The following is a 14,647-nucleotide window of genomic DNA, read 5'->3' on the forward strand; positions in this document are numbered from 1 at the left end:
TTGGCACAAGGCAGGAACCTTTTGTCTCTCTGGGTCCCCACCCCTCCTTCTAAATGGAAAAGCACCAGGTTTAAGATGGATTCCAGTACCAGGTGACATGGTCACATGTCCTGGGAGACCCCAAGCCTTCATTCTTCCTGGCCTGACTCACAGGAAGTCTTGCAAGTAAACAGAGCTATTCACAACCAATCGTCCTAGTTGATGGGAGCCATCAAGATTCCAAACCACCATTAATGGCCCACACTTTGCATAATTACAATAGGACCTCAGAGTTATATTTCATATTTCTAGTTTCAGATACAAGAATGATACATTTATACAAATTGGATGACCACACTCAGTAGATTATAAGCTTTGTAATGATACCTTACAAGAGACCTTTTGCATGAAGCATATTCCAGTTACATTATATTCACACTCATTAGCATATTTTCATAAAATCATATGGAGTGCAATGTCACAATACCTTTCTCTGCTAGATTGAAGAGCCCATTATTAAATGTTTGTTCCCCATGCAGGTACTTATAGACTGTAATCAAGTCACCCCTTAGCCTTTCTCTTTGTGAAAGATAAATAAGGTTGTGCTCCTTGAGTTCTATCACTATATGGCAGGTTTTCTAATCCTTCAGTAATTCTTGTGACTCTTCTCTGAATCCGCTCCATTTATCAAATGATCTTGCGCAAATCTGGACGAGTGAATGTTTCCACTTATTGCAGACTTGGAATGTAGGCACATCACAATTTTAATAAGGCATAATGAGAATGATGATTCATAGCAATTTCACTTCCAGAAATCCCAAAGCACTTTAAAGAGCTGTATACCATATATAGGAGATTCACCCATGACTAAAAAGCACCAGTTTCTGTGGTGGAACTCTGCATGTGTTAATCTATCTGTGTGTTCATGTGGCCTCATGACCATATTATCTGACCATGTCACAGATTTCTAATCAGTTTATTCTTACAATAAATGGATGTATTAGCTAGTTGGTTCAGATTGGGAATCAACATGCTGTGTGTGAAATCTTGGCTGCATCATAGTTCTAGTTTTGGTTGAAAACTGAGTTGGGACTGTAGGCTGTCACTTTAAATTATGAGGGGACTTCCTGGTCCTGCTTGCAAGCTAAGGGGCTCTTTAGGGAAGCTTGCAATCAGGGTCTTTCAGCAGTCAGTCAGTCTCAAAGAGCCAGCAGAGAGCAAGGTGGGGTGAGTTGTGTCTCTTTGCCTTGTGGAGCAGCCTGCTTTCCCTCTATGTTTTTGGTTCTTGCATATTAAGATTCTGGATTTTAAGAAATAATGTAATATTACATTGCAACCTTCCAAAAAGAATATTATATGTTTTCTCTTTAGGCTGTGACCATAACACAATTGTATATAGGTTCATATGGGGGCAGGAAACAAAAGCCCACAGATAAGTCAAAAACATGGAGACATGCAAGAAAGGTTGGAATCTGGGGGGAGCATGGGCTATTACAGCAGGAATAAGGGAGAGACAAGAGAGAACATAGAAGGGAAATCAAATCAGTATCTTAGATGTCTGTATACTAATGAGAGAAGTATGGGGAATAAGCAGGAAGAACTTGAAATGCTAGTTAATAAACACAACTATGACACAGGTGGCATCACAGAGACTTGGTGGGATAATACATGACTGTAATATTGGTAGAGAAGGGTACAGCTTGCTCAGGAAGGACTGGCAAGGGAAAAAAGGGAGGAGGTGTTGCCTTATATATCAAAAATGTATACATTTGGACTGTGGTTGAGATGGAAACAGGAGACAGACTTGTTGAAAGTCTCTGGGTAAGGATAAAAGGGGTTAAAAACCACAAGGGTGATGTCATGGTAGAGGTCGCCTATAGACCACCTAACCAGGGAGAAGAGGTGGAGGAGGCTTTTTATAAACAACTAACAAAATCATCCAAAGTACAGGACTTGGTGGTGATGGGGGACTTCAACTACACAGACATTTGCTGGGAAAATAACCCAGCAGGGCACAAATTATCCAACAAGTTCATGGAATGTATTGGAGACAATTCCCCCCCTCCCCCCCCAAAAAGGTGGAGAAAGCTACTAGGGGAGAGGCTGTTTTAGATTTGATTTGGACAAATAGGGAGGAATTGGATGAGAATTTGAAAGTGGAAGGCAGCTTGGGTGAAAGTGATCATGAAATGATAGAGAGGATAGGATTAAAATTCAAAATGATCTGGATAACTGGAGAAATGGTCTGAAGTAAATAGGATGAAATTCAATAAGGATAAATGCAAAGTACTCCACTTAGAAAAGATCAGTTGCACACATACAAAATGGGAAATGACTACCTAGGAAGGAGACACTGGAAAGGGATCTGGGGGTCATAGTGGATCTCAAGCTGAATATGAGTCGTCAGTGTAATACTGTTGCAAAAAAGCAAACATCATTCTGGGAGTGTTGTTAGCAAGACACGAAAAGTAAGTCTTCTGCTCTACTCCGCACTGATTAGGCCTCAGCTGGAGTATTGTGTCCAGTTCTGGACACCACATTTCAGGAAAGATGTGGACAAATTAGAGAAAGTCCAGAGAAGAGCAACAAAAATGATTAAAGCTCTAGAAAACATGACTTATGAGGGAAGACTGAAAAAACAGGGTCTGTTTAGTCTGGAGAAGAGAAGATTGAGAGGGGACATGATAACAGTTTTCAAGTACATAAAAGGTTGTTAAAAGGAGGAGAGAGGAAATATTATTCCTCTTAACCTCTGAGGATAGGACAAGAAGCAATGGGCTTAAATTGCAGCACGGGAGGTTTAGGTTGGTCATTAGGAAAAACTTCTTAACTGTCAGGGTGGTCAAGCACTGGAATAAATTGCTTAGGGAGGTTGTGGACTCTCCCTCATTGGAGATTTTTAAGAGCAGGTTAGACAAGCACCTGTCGGGGATGGTCTAGTTAATACTTAGTCCTGCCATGAGTGCAGGGGACTGGACCAGATGACCTCTCGAGGTCCCTTCCAGTCCTACGATTCTATGATTATACCTCATCACCATAGCATCTGAGCACGTTCCAGTAAAGCATTAAACGATGTGACTAACAATGGTCAAGTCTTGTGTGTGAGAGAGAACAAACTCAGTGGGACTTTTGTCAAGGACTTCAATGAGACCAGGAGTTCACCCAGAGAGATTAAGTGACTTCATAGAATCATAGAATATCAGGGTTGGAAGGGACCTCAGGAGGTCATCTAGTCCAACCCCCTGCTCAAAGCAGGACCAACCCCCAACTAAATCCCCAAATCCCTAAATGGCCCCCTCAAGGATTTAACTCAGAACCCTGGGTTTAGCAGGCCAATGCTCAAACCACTGAGCTAGCCCTCCTCTGAAAAATAACACAGGAAAACTGTGGCAGAGCCATGATTTCAACCTAGGTTCACCTGTGTCTGTTAAACATATGGGCGTCCTTCCTCTCAAGGTACAATACTGGTGCTCAGTAAAGGCATACACTCCAGCCTGGAAACACTCACGACTAGCTATGTTCTCTGCTCTTTCACTGCAAGGTGCAGTGAGACCTGTCCTCTTAAACTATCAGTTCAGTGCTGAGAAGGTGGGTTTTTTCAAGAATGACACTAGATCGATTTATAATTAATAACAGACGATGCAGAAGTAAGAAAATCACTGCATGACAACTAGATTACCAACCTAACCCTTTAATGCACTTGCGATTTTTCAGTGGCTCTGCTTATAGTTTGTCTGCCATTTACATATCTTCCGAAGCATTTGAGGTGCAGGCTGATTATAGAATTATAGGGTTAGTAGGGACCGCAAGGGTCCTCTAGTCTAACCCCCGATGTTTGATGATGTGCCGTTTGATCTAATTTTTTAATGTGCTTTGTGTTTATCAGTCACTACTGGAATTCCTATCACAGCCAGGGTTTTTTATTTTATTGATATGTTTATGCAGAATAACATAGCACTGAAGCATGACATGATTTCATTTTGACCCTGCTATATGGAAAGATCTATGGAGGGCTGGTGTAGAAGAAAGGGAATATTGTCTGGTGGGTGGTGTAGGGGACAGATTCCTGAATATGGCACAGGTTCAAAACAGAATTAGAAGACATGCTTAAATACATCTCCATTCAGTAGAGCACTTACACGTGCTTAACACTGGCTCACACCAGTCACTGGGGACTTTGCTTCTTGATTACAACCAGTTTTGTATCTTGCCACCAATGGGATATAAGCATGTGCTTTGATGAAGTAGGGCTTATAGCTCTAACCCATTATTTGACCTTGGTCAAGTAACTTCACCTCCTAGAACCTGAATTTCCCCATCTAAAATGACGTTAATAATATGCACCTGTTTGATATGGGTGTTGTGAAGCTTAATTAGTTCAGGTTTGTAAGGAGCATTGAGCCCATCAACAAAAATGTACTATAGAAGCATAAAATATTGATATAAATGAGGAGTTGGAAAAAGTAACAATTATAGTATAAAGTATATTTATGTAATATTAAGAAGGTACAGTCATCTATGGATAAGGCTGCGTTTTAGTCATGGGTATTTTTAGTAAAAGTCATGGACAGGTCACAGGCAGTAAAGAAAAATTCATGGCCCGTAACCTGTCCATGACTTTTACTATATACCCCTGACTAAAACTTGGGCGGGAGGGGGGGGAGGAGGAAACGTGGGTGCTGGGGGGCAGTCCAGGGGTGCTGCAAGTGCTGGGGGGTGGTAGCCCTGGACCCCTGCTGGTTCTGAGAGGGTAGGGGGGGCCGGACCACGGCATGCAGCCTAGACCCCCGCTGGTCTGGGGGGCAGGGACGCATTGCTGGTGCTGGGTGGGGTATTAGGGGGGATCGCAGGCTCCCTGCTGGGCTCCATGTGTCCCCGCAACTCCAGCCAAGGGGACTCCAATCGCTGTTCCCGCCACAAGCACTTGCTCTGCAGGCGCAGCTCCCATTGGCCGGTCACTGCAGCCAATGGGAGCTGTGGGGGCAGGGCCTGTGGGCGTGGGCAGCACGTCGAGCCCCCGGCCCCTCCTCCACCTATGCCATAGGGAGCCAGGAAGCCCCCCACCCTGAGGTAAGCACCCCCCTGCCCTCAGCCCCCGCCCTCATACCCAAAATGCTGCTGTTGGCCCAGGAGCTGCCAGGCTTGGGCAGCCTCTGAGCCAGCACTGGCTGCTGCTGAAGTCACAGAGGTCACGGAGAGTCATGGAATCTGTGACCTCCGTGACAGACACACAGCCTTATCTATGGACAACTGTGCCCGTATGTTATACCCTAATCGCCCATTCTTATTTCTTGACATTTTAGGTCCCGTTTCTGCAATTATATCTACACAGGCAAACCACTCAAGTCAATCGGATTCCATGTAGGCTGTCTGTGCAGATCCTCTACTGTCCAAAGTCCTGGTCCTACGAATCTCCTCAGGTTAGGGCCTGGGGCCTTGTTATGTGTCTGCATAGCGCTGAGCCTATTTGGGCACCAATGAAATACTAAGAACATTTTATAAAGTTTCTTTGGCTCCACCACCAGCTGCTGTAGACAGTTTCTTTAAATAATGTGTCCATAAGGAATTAGAACCATCACAGCCTATGCCTCAGATAATGAATTTATATCATATATACTAGGGCTGTCAATTACTCGCAGTAAATTCATGCGATTAACTCCAAAAAATTCATTGTGATTAATCACACTTATAACAATAGAATACCAATTGAAATGTATTAAATATTTTGGATGTTTTTCTACATTTTCAAGATTGATTTCAATTACAACACAGAATACAAAGTGCACAGTGCTCACTTTATATTATTATTCTGTATTACAAATATATGCACTGTAAAAAGAAATAGTATTTTTCAGTTCACCTCATACAAGTACTGAAGTGCAATCTCTTTATCATGAAAGTGTAACTTACAAATGCAGATTTTTTTTTGGTTACATAGCTGCACTCAAAAACAAAACAGTGTAAAACTTTACAGCCTACAAGTCCACTCAGTCCTACATCTTATTCTGCCAATCGCTAAGACAAAACAAATGTGTTTACATTTACGGGAGATACTGCTGCCTGCTTCTTATTTACAATATCACCTGAAAGTGAGAACAGGCGTTCGCATGGCACTTTTGTAGCTGGTTTTGCAAAGTATTTACATGCCAGATATGCTAAACATTCATATACCTCTTCCATGCTTCAGCCACCATTCCAGAGGACATGATTCTATGCTCATGATGCTCATTTAAAAAATAATGCGTCAATTAAATTTGTGACTGTACTCCTTGGGGGGAGAACTGTATGTCTCCTGCTCTGTTTTACCCGCATTCTGTATATATTTCATGTTATAGCAGTCTCAGATGAGGACCCAGCACATTCGTTTTAAGAACACTTTCACAGCAGATTTGACAAAACGCAAAGAAGGTTTTATGAAATTTCTAAAAATAGCTACAGCACTTGACCCAAGGTTTAAGAATCTGAAGTGCCATCCAAAATCTGAGAGGGACGAGAGCATGCTTTTAGAAGTCGTAAAAGAGCAACACTCTGATGCGGAAACTACAGAACCCGAACCACCAAAAAAGAAAATGAACCTTCTGTTGGTGGCATCGGACTCAGATGATGAAAATAAACATGCATCAGTCCGCACTGCTTTGGATTGTTATTAAGCAGAACCCATCATCAGCATGGACGCATGTCCTCTGGAATGGTGGTTGAAGCATGAAGGGATATATGACTCTTTAGCGTATCTGGCACATAAATATCTTGCAACACCAGCTACAACAGTGCCACGTGAACGCCTCTTCTCACTTTCAGGTGACACTGTAAACAAGAAGCAGGCAGCATTATCTCCTGCAAATTGTAACCAACCTTGTTTGTCTGAGTGACTGGCTGACCAAGAAGTAGAACTGAGTGGACTTGTAGGCTCTAAAATTTTACATTGTTTTATTTTTGAATGCAGGGTTTTTTTTTTACATAATTCTACATTTGTAAGTTCAACTTTCATGATAGAGATTGCTTTACAGTACTTGTATGAGGTGAATTGAAAAATAATTTTGTTGTGTTTTGTACAGTATAAATATTTGTAATCAAAAATAAATATAAAGTGAGCATTGTACACTTTGTATTCTGTGTTGTAATTGAAATTAATATATTTAAAAATGTAGTAAACATAAAAAAATATTTAAAATAAATGGTATTCTATTTTGGTTTAACAGCGCGATTAATCGTGATTAATTTTTGTAATCGCTTGACAGCCCTAATATATACTAATCCAAGGAAAAACATGATAGAGGAAAAAAACAATTATTTGTGAATCTATAAGTTAGAGACTTAATTAAAGCACTGCTGAGTACCAATTTTTCCTTATGATTGAGAAAGAGAATCAAAGTATGACTGAACTATCATTCCCGCTACCAAAAACTTAATTTTACTTGATCCTTCAAGGGTCACGTGATAATAGACAATGACTTCAGAAGCAGAAACAAAGATTTGGATACAGTGTGATCCCAAAAGATGACTGGACAAGAGCCTTTACTGTAAAACTGTGCATGGGTCTGCAACATGCACAATACTGATGCAATATTTCATTAGCTGCAGATGACATTATCTTTTCACAATCGTCAATAAAATATAGCTCACGTTACCATCCAGCGGCCCTAAATGATTTATTCATAAGATAACATTTTATCATTTTGGGGGGGAGGGAGGTTTGCCAATTTATTCATAAATTTTAGCCCCAAATCCACAAATTTTATGCAGAAATTCTATGGTCAAGGTTTGCAAAAGTGACTATTGAATAGGGCTGCCCAACTTGAGATACCTTAATGCAGCTTGGTTTTCAGAGGGTGGGAGCTCAGTGCTTTCTGAAAATCAGGCCCTTTTAAAGAAGTTGTGTATCAAGAACAGGAGGCACCCAAAAATTACTTGACACTGTTGGAAATCTTGGCCTTTTATTAAATATTACCCCTTCATTATGTTTCCTGGGCATAATACAGATGAGGTTTGCAATGAAGACTGGATTTAGATATTATTATTACATTTTCATTAATAGCGAAGTAGCAAATATTGAATATTTGGATTTCAAATGTAAAACCAAGCATAATAAATTGGAAACAAGATTTAATTATTCAAAATGAGTGAAGATGGCACATATATTAGAGTCCAACAAATTCCATGAGACATGGTTCCTTTATAAGAAACAGCTGCAGTTGGAAGAATAGAACAATATGATTCTGTTGAAATTCACCCCAATATAAAGGAACTGCTACTCTACACTCTAGGATTAGTATCTTTATTTAGAAAATGATATATAGTTATTGCAACAGTACATATCATGTGGTCCCACTAGTAATCTAAACTAACATTATGCCTGCGAATAACAACAAAATGGGCGGTATTTTGCAATAGAATTAATGTTTATGGTGGTAAAGGCTCAGCCACTCCAGATACCTTTTAGGAAAACAACAGAATTAGATTCTGCTCACAATTTCAACAACAACCCCTGCCCCCCACAAAAATTGTTTGGCAAGTCTTTCTGCCTCTCTTCTGCAACACATTGGACGTGTTTTGCAGGAGAGGAGGTGGAGAGGATCATTATTTGCAATAAGCAACAGCAGGGTGGGAAGGAAGAGGAGTCCATTGCCAGGACTATTGGATTCTTAAAAATAAGTCTCTGCTTCCTGTGCTCCTGTTCCAACGTGCTGACATTCTACAGAGAGTCACCTCAGAAGATTAACAAAATAATATGTACAAAGAGATAGTACATCTGCCTCATTAAACTGTTCAGTGATACATTTCCAGCCACCCACTCCTTGTATTTCCCTTCAGCCAATGTCACAATTTAAACAGCTTGCGCTGTCTCTCTCTCACCGATGGATATGATGGGCTATCTAAAATGGATATAGATTTGACTGGACTATATTATTCAGAGAGAGCCTGGTTGCAGAGTAGGACTTACAGTTTTATGGCTTTAGTTCTGACTCTATGGCTTTAGACAGAGAATCATTGTTTTGTAAACATCATTCACACTCTATTAACCTTGAGTTCCAAATTTTTTCCTTTCCCAGTTATTAAAGGGAAGGTTTATTCTGATTTCCTTCCTCTACAAAAGTGCTGTTCCCCAGTGTTTCCCAATGGCTAGCTCACTCCAGGTATTCTGTTCCTTTAAAAATGTCACCCAAGCTTTATTTTAAGCCCAAATGGGGAATCTTTATCCTTCCCCACTGCTATTTTTGCAATAGGTTCACTAACATACTATTGTCCCTCTTTAGTCTAAAGAGCTTCAGTTCAGTGTTAACATCTCGAGTCTCACCATATTTCGTGTTTTTTCTCAAAGCCCCAGCTCCTGGAGTCAGGTGATTAGGCAAGAAACTCAGCTTTCATTTAAAAGAAAGTTTCTAGCCCTTGAGGTAGCAGAGAAGAGCTTGAAAATGTAAACTATAAAGGCTACAAATAAGCAAACAAAACCTTAAGGCTGTAAGAAAGTGGTGATTTTTTTTTTGGTTTAAAAGTTGGGACCACCGTTTGTTAAAGTTGTTTTGTCACAGTCAGTTCAAGTACCATAAAAAATAAAAAAAAAAAAGAGACTAAAACCTGGCCCCCTTCCTCCATCAGGACAGGCAGGTGCAAGTGTGTGGAGAGATGCCCTCAAGACAGAGGTGTATTAGGGATGCAGGGTAGGAGGAAGCTTCAGGACAGAGATGTTGAGGCACCACAGGGCTAGTGGTATGGAAGGTGCAGGACCTAAACTCTTGTTTTGTAACTGACTAGATGTCGAGTTGACAGCAGGGTCCTTTACCCTCCAGTGGGGGCTGAATACCCACTCCCATTCCTCCAACCACTAAGGTGGGGTGGGAGGGCTTGAGCCCCTGCACCCAATAGTTGGCTTCAGCTCAGACACCCCTGGGTGCCCTTTGGGGGGCCAGCACCACTGGGGCTTCCCTGTCCTGGCCATGCCCTGGTGGGAGGCACAAGCCCCAACGTGTCTGACCCCATTCACCCGGGCCTCCTTCAGCCCATCCCCCAGCGCAGCTGGGTAGCCATGAAACTTAAAGTCCTTGAGGTTGTGCAGGACCTGCTGTTGCTTGGCAGGCTGGGCCTGCACCACCTGGTGGAGACAGAACTGCACCTGGGCGATATGTGAGGTCATCACCAGCGGGACTGCGTGCAGGTGGTGGTGCTTGGTGCGGAGCTAGTGCAGAAAGTAGAGCAAGCTTCCTGGGGAGCCTGGCATCCAACCCACACACATCCCTGGCCCCGTCCGCTTCCTCATCCACCTCCGCCACTGTCCGCACTGGGTCATGACTGAGGGGCGGCCAGGCCAAATTTCAGTGGCATTATGACCCTGTGAGTGAGGGGGGTATTGACCTGGAGCATGGGGTTCACCACCACTCAGGTCTACGGCAGCTATAAAAAGTTGAGAGTTCTGAAAGTTGCAGTTTCCACAACAAAATCATGGTCCACAGTTTTCTGACAGCCTTACAAATGTGGTACTTTTTTAAACCTCATGATTTTTAAGACAGTCTCATAGTTTTGGGGGGCTGGACTCATGAATTTGGAACACTTGGGGCTGGGAATACTGATACTGTTATTGTGGGTCCCCCTGTAGCTCCCTTTAGCAGAAATCTCACTTTATTAGAATTTCAGAATGTTTTTTGTTGCTAACCCCACCCCTTAGCAAGTCAGTAATGCTACTAGTCCAGTTAATTAATACCCGCGGTGCTCCTGTGAGGGAGGGAAGTATTATCAACTTTTGATAGGTGGTGAAACTGAGGCAGAGAGTTTAAATGACTTGCCCAGTGCCGCAGGATTAATCAGTGCTGGAGCCAGGGCAACAACTTGAGGTGAGGGTGGGGGTTCTTGGCCTCCAGTCCTGAGCTCAGAGCACTCTTGTCTTGTTTGTATTTCAGATTCCCAAGATAAGGGAACATAAGTAAGGCTAAGATTTTGTCACGGAGGTTATGGATTCTGTGACTACCAGAGATCTCTGTGATATCTTCCACTTCAGCCCCAGGACAGTGTGGCTGGAGGTGTCAGCTGGCAGGGGCCCAGCAGCTCTCAGCTGCCACAGGCGGCTATGGGGCTCCCCCACAACTCCGAGCTGCTGCAGACAGTGGGTGGGGGGACCCCGGAGCTCCAGCAGCCGGGGGTGCTGAACCCTCCTCCCTTCCCATTTTGTCATAGTTATTTTTAGTAAAAGTCAGGGACAGGTCATGGGCTTCCATGAATTCTTGGTTACTGCCTGTGACCTGTCCCTGACTTTTACTAAAAGTAACTGACAAAATCTTATCCTTAAACATAAGAATGGCCATACTGGGTCAGACCAATGGTCCATCTAGCCAGTATCCTGTCTTCCGACAGTGGCCAATGCCAGGTGCCCCAGAGGGAATGAATAGGGGAATCAAGCGATCCATTCCGTGTCGTCCAGTCCCAGCATCTGACAGACAGAGGCTTAGGGACATCAAGAGCGTGGGGTAGCATCCCTGACCATCTTAGCTAATAGACCTGTGTGGATCTATCCTCCATGAACTCATCTAATACTTTTTTGAATCCAGTTATAGTTTTGGCCTTCACAACATCCCCTGGAAAGGAGTTCCACAGGTAGACTAGGCATTGTGTGTTTTAAACCTGCTGCTGCTTATTTTCATTGGGTGACCCCTGGTTCTTGTGTTATGCAAAGGGGTAAATAACACTTCCTTATTCACTTTCTTTACACCATTCATGATATTATAGACCTTTATCATATTCCCCCTTAGTCATCTCTTTTCCACGCTGAATAGTCAGAGTCTTTTTAATCTCTCCTCTTATGGAAGCTGTTCTAAACCCTTAATCATTTTTGTTGCCTTTCTCTGTAGCTTTTCTATTTCTAATATAATCTTTTTTTGAGATGGGGCAACGTGACACGCAATATTCAAGGTGTGGGCGTACCCTGGAAGAAGAAAGATGAGGTGCACTACATAACTATTCCCATTTCCATGTCCCACAAGGAATTTGAGAGGTGCTTAAAGCGTACATATCTGTTTCAGATGCTCCGTCTTCCGAGTTTCCCCCAAGCACCTTACACAGTTAGGGTAAATAATTATTTACTATATTATTTATTATAATACAACTACATTCTTAAATCATCTGAAATCATAATAATAATTAGAGCACCAAAATGAGGCCTAAGAGGTGTGGGGGGAATTACATTTTCAGAATGGATCTGAAGTGAAATGTCAAGTATATGAGGCAGAGGAATACAGAAAGGCTGCTTCAGGAGACAGGATCTCCAGAGGTCTAGCCATTCCCACCAACAGTGACAAGACAAAGGGACAAAGATAAGGCCTGAGCTAGAGAGAGCAGCAAAACGAAGTGAGACAAAGTCTATGAAGGAGCCTGTGACAGGTCCAGGGAGCATTTAAAAAAATAGTTACATGTGGGGCTTCTCTTATTTTTTAAGAGGTAATTTTCATGGTGGAGGAATTTACAAGCCAATAATTGGCTCCTGTGGGTGATTATGTGATGAAGTGAAGCAGAGTCACTTGATAACCATGAAAAACATTTATTTCGAGTATCCTCCGGTGCCATGAATATGATTCCTGTTAAACAGCAAGAAAACAAGGTTCAGCAAACCATAACAGGAGAAAAAAAAAGATAAAATGGATGCTCCCCTTGCCTTCAGAGGGTCAGAAAATCCTGCTTGGCAGCCTACTCAGACTTTCCACTGACATCACCATGCGGGTGGGGATGAGGTGAAGAAGCTTTTGAAGGCAAAGTCAAGAAGATGAATGACTGGGCCAGGGTGTGACCTGAATTGAAACTGGTGATTAGGACTAGACAAACATTGGGCTACAACTTGGCTCTAAAGCCATAGCCCTACGGTAAGTGTGTATGGAATTACCTGGCCTGATCACAGCTCCCAGAGGAATTGTGCACAGTGCCTCAGAGGAGCAGGGAAGCATAGGCCAGAGCAATCCCCTACATAGCCAATTACAAGGGGCAGCATGGGCTCTCTTCCTCTGCTGGTTCAGGTCTTGAGGCTATTGCTGTGGGTAAGGTGGTATAGAGAGAGGGGGTAGAGATGTGAGGGTAGCCACAGTTGGGAATTCAGATTGATTATGACTAGGCCCCATGCAGGGGTGCGAGAAGTCGACTTGAACCCATCTTCTTTGCAGAGATACATGAGACTAGTTCACTATCAATAAGGATTTTCATACCACATGTCAGAGGATCATGTTTAAGCAAGGCATGCTCTGGTGATCTGAGAGCAGGGCATCAGGAATTCCTGAGTTCTAATCCTGGCTCAGACACAGATTTCTTCTCTGATCTTGGACAAGTCCCAGTCACCCTCTGCCTCAGTCTCCCTCTTTTCAAACATGACTAACCCCCTGACAGGGATTTTATTAGGATTATTTTCTTTCAATAAAGCGCTTTGAAGATGAAAAGTATCATCGCTCTGCTCTGTTGTAAGTAGCAGTGCCTTGCATTAGACACATAGGGCCAGTTCCGTCCCGCCTGTAGCTCCACTGACTTCAGTAGAGTTACTTTAAGAAAGAACTTTGCCTCTACGTCATCTTTCTGATAGACTGTAAAATATGTGCTGCTGTAAATTCTGCTGACGGTTACATGTAATGATTTTGAGGCTTTTGTTATATTCGGGCCTTCATAAAACTGTGAAATACTAAGATCCAGGTTTGGTATCTGATTGAACTATTGAAAAGCCTCCTGATCATATATCTTGAAACGTTTACGAGGGTATCTTCTAGCCTTCTGGCCATCACTTCTCCTCAGATGACATCCATTTCTATTTCTTCCTTGACTCACTCTCTCATTTCTCTACCTCCCATTTATCTGCCTGTCTCTGCTCTGTCAGTTCCTGGCTACACCATAACTTAGTACTACTGAAGGCATCTGTGTGGGTAGAAAGTTATGCCTGTCCAACCTCCCTACCTCTGCAACTGTTATTCTTAGCTTTGCTCTCAAGGCTGGAAATCTGAATAGCCCTCGACCCTGAGGTTACTTTTTTTTTTTTTACCATATTTCCTCCACCTGCGTATCACAATCCCTGAAACATTGCCAAAGCTTGCCTTTGCTGTGCTGCCGCCAAAACCTTAATTCCACCCTTCAATTGCAATTCCCTCTTTTTTATTTGAATTTCTACTACACAAATTTCACTGGATGCAGTAACCCCACTGCTTCCATTTCCACTCATCCAATTCATAACTACTGTCTATCTTATCTCCACAATCTCATATCCACTGTCACATAATAGCCTCAAGGTCCAGTGCCTGGAAGTTTGGGAATCAGACACAAATAAGTGCTATTGCGATAGGAGCCTAAAGGAGAAGGCTTTTAAGCTCAAGAACAAAGACAGTTAACTTTTAGGGCTGAGGTTCCTTGTTTCAAGTCCCAACAGGAACGCCTCACAACTGCAGCTTTCTATTTTATCTACATGTCAATTGTCTTGGAGAACACAGGCGCTAATTCACTTTAAATCTTTCATTGACTAATAAAATATCAATTTTCAGCTCAAAATTATGTCTCAATTAAAATAAAGCCACAGAAAAAGATGGCTACTCACCTCCTCTTAACTGTTGTTCCATGAGCTGTGTTGCATATGTCCATTATGCTGTAGGTGTGTGCAGGGCCGGCTCTGGCTTTTTGGCCGCCCCAAGCTAAAAAAAAAGAACGGGGCGGCCAGAACGGC

This window comes from Terrapene carolina, unplaced genomic scaffold (assembly GCF_002925995.2).
Source record: "Terrapene carolina triunguis isolate 2854851 unplaced genomic scaffold, T_m_triunguis-2.0 Scaffold97, whole genome shotgun sequence".
In the NCBI taxonomy this organism is placed as follows: domain Eukaryota; kingdom Metazoa; phylum Chordata; order Testudines; family Emydidae; genus Terrapene; species Terrapene triunguis.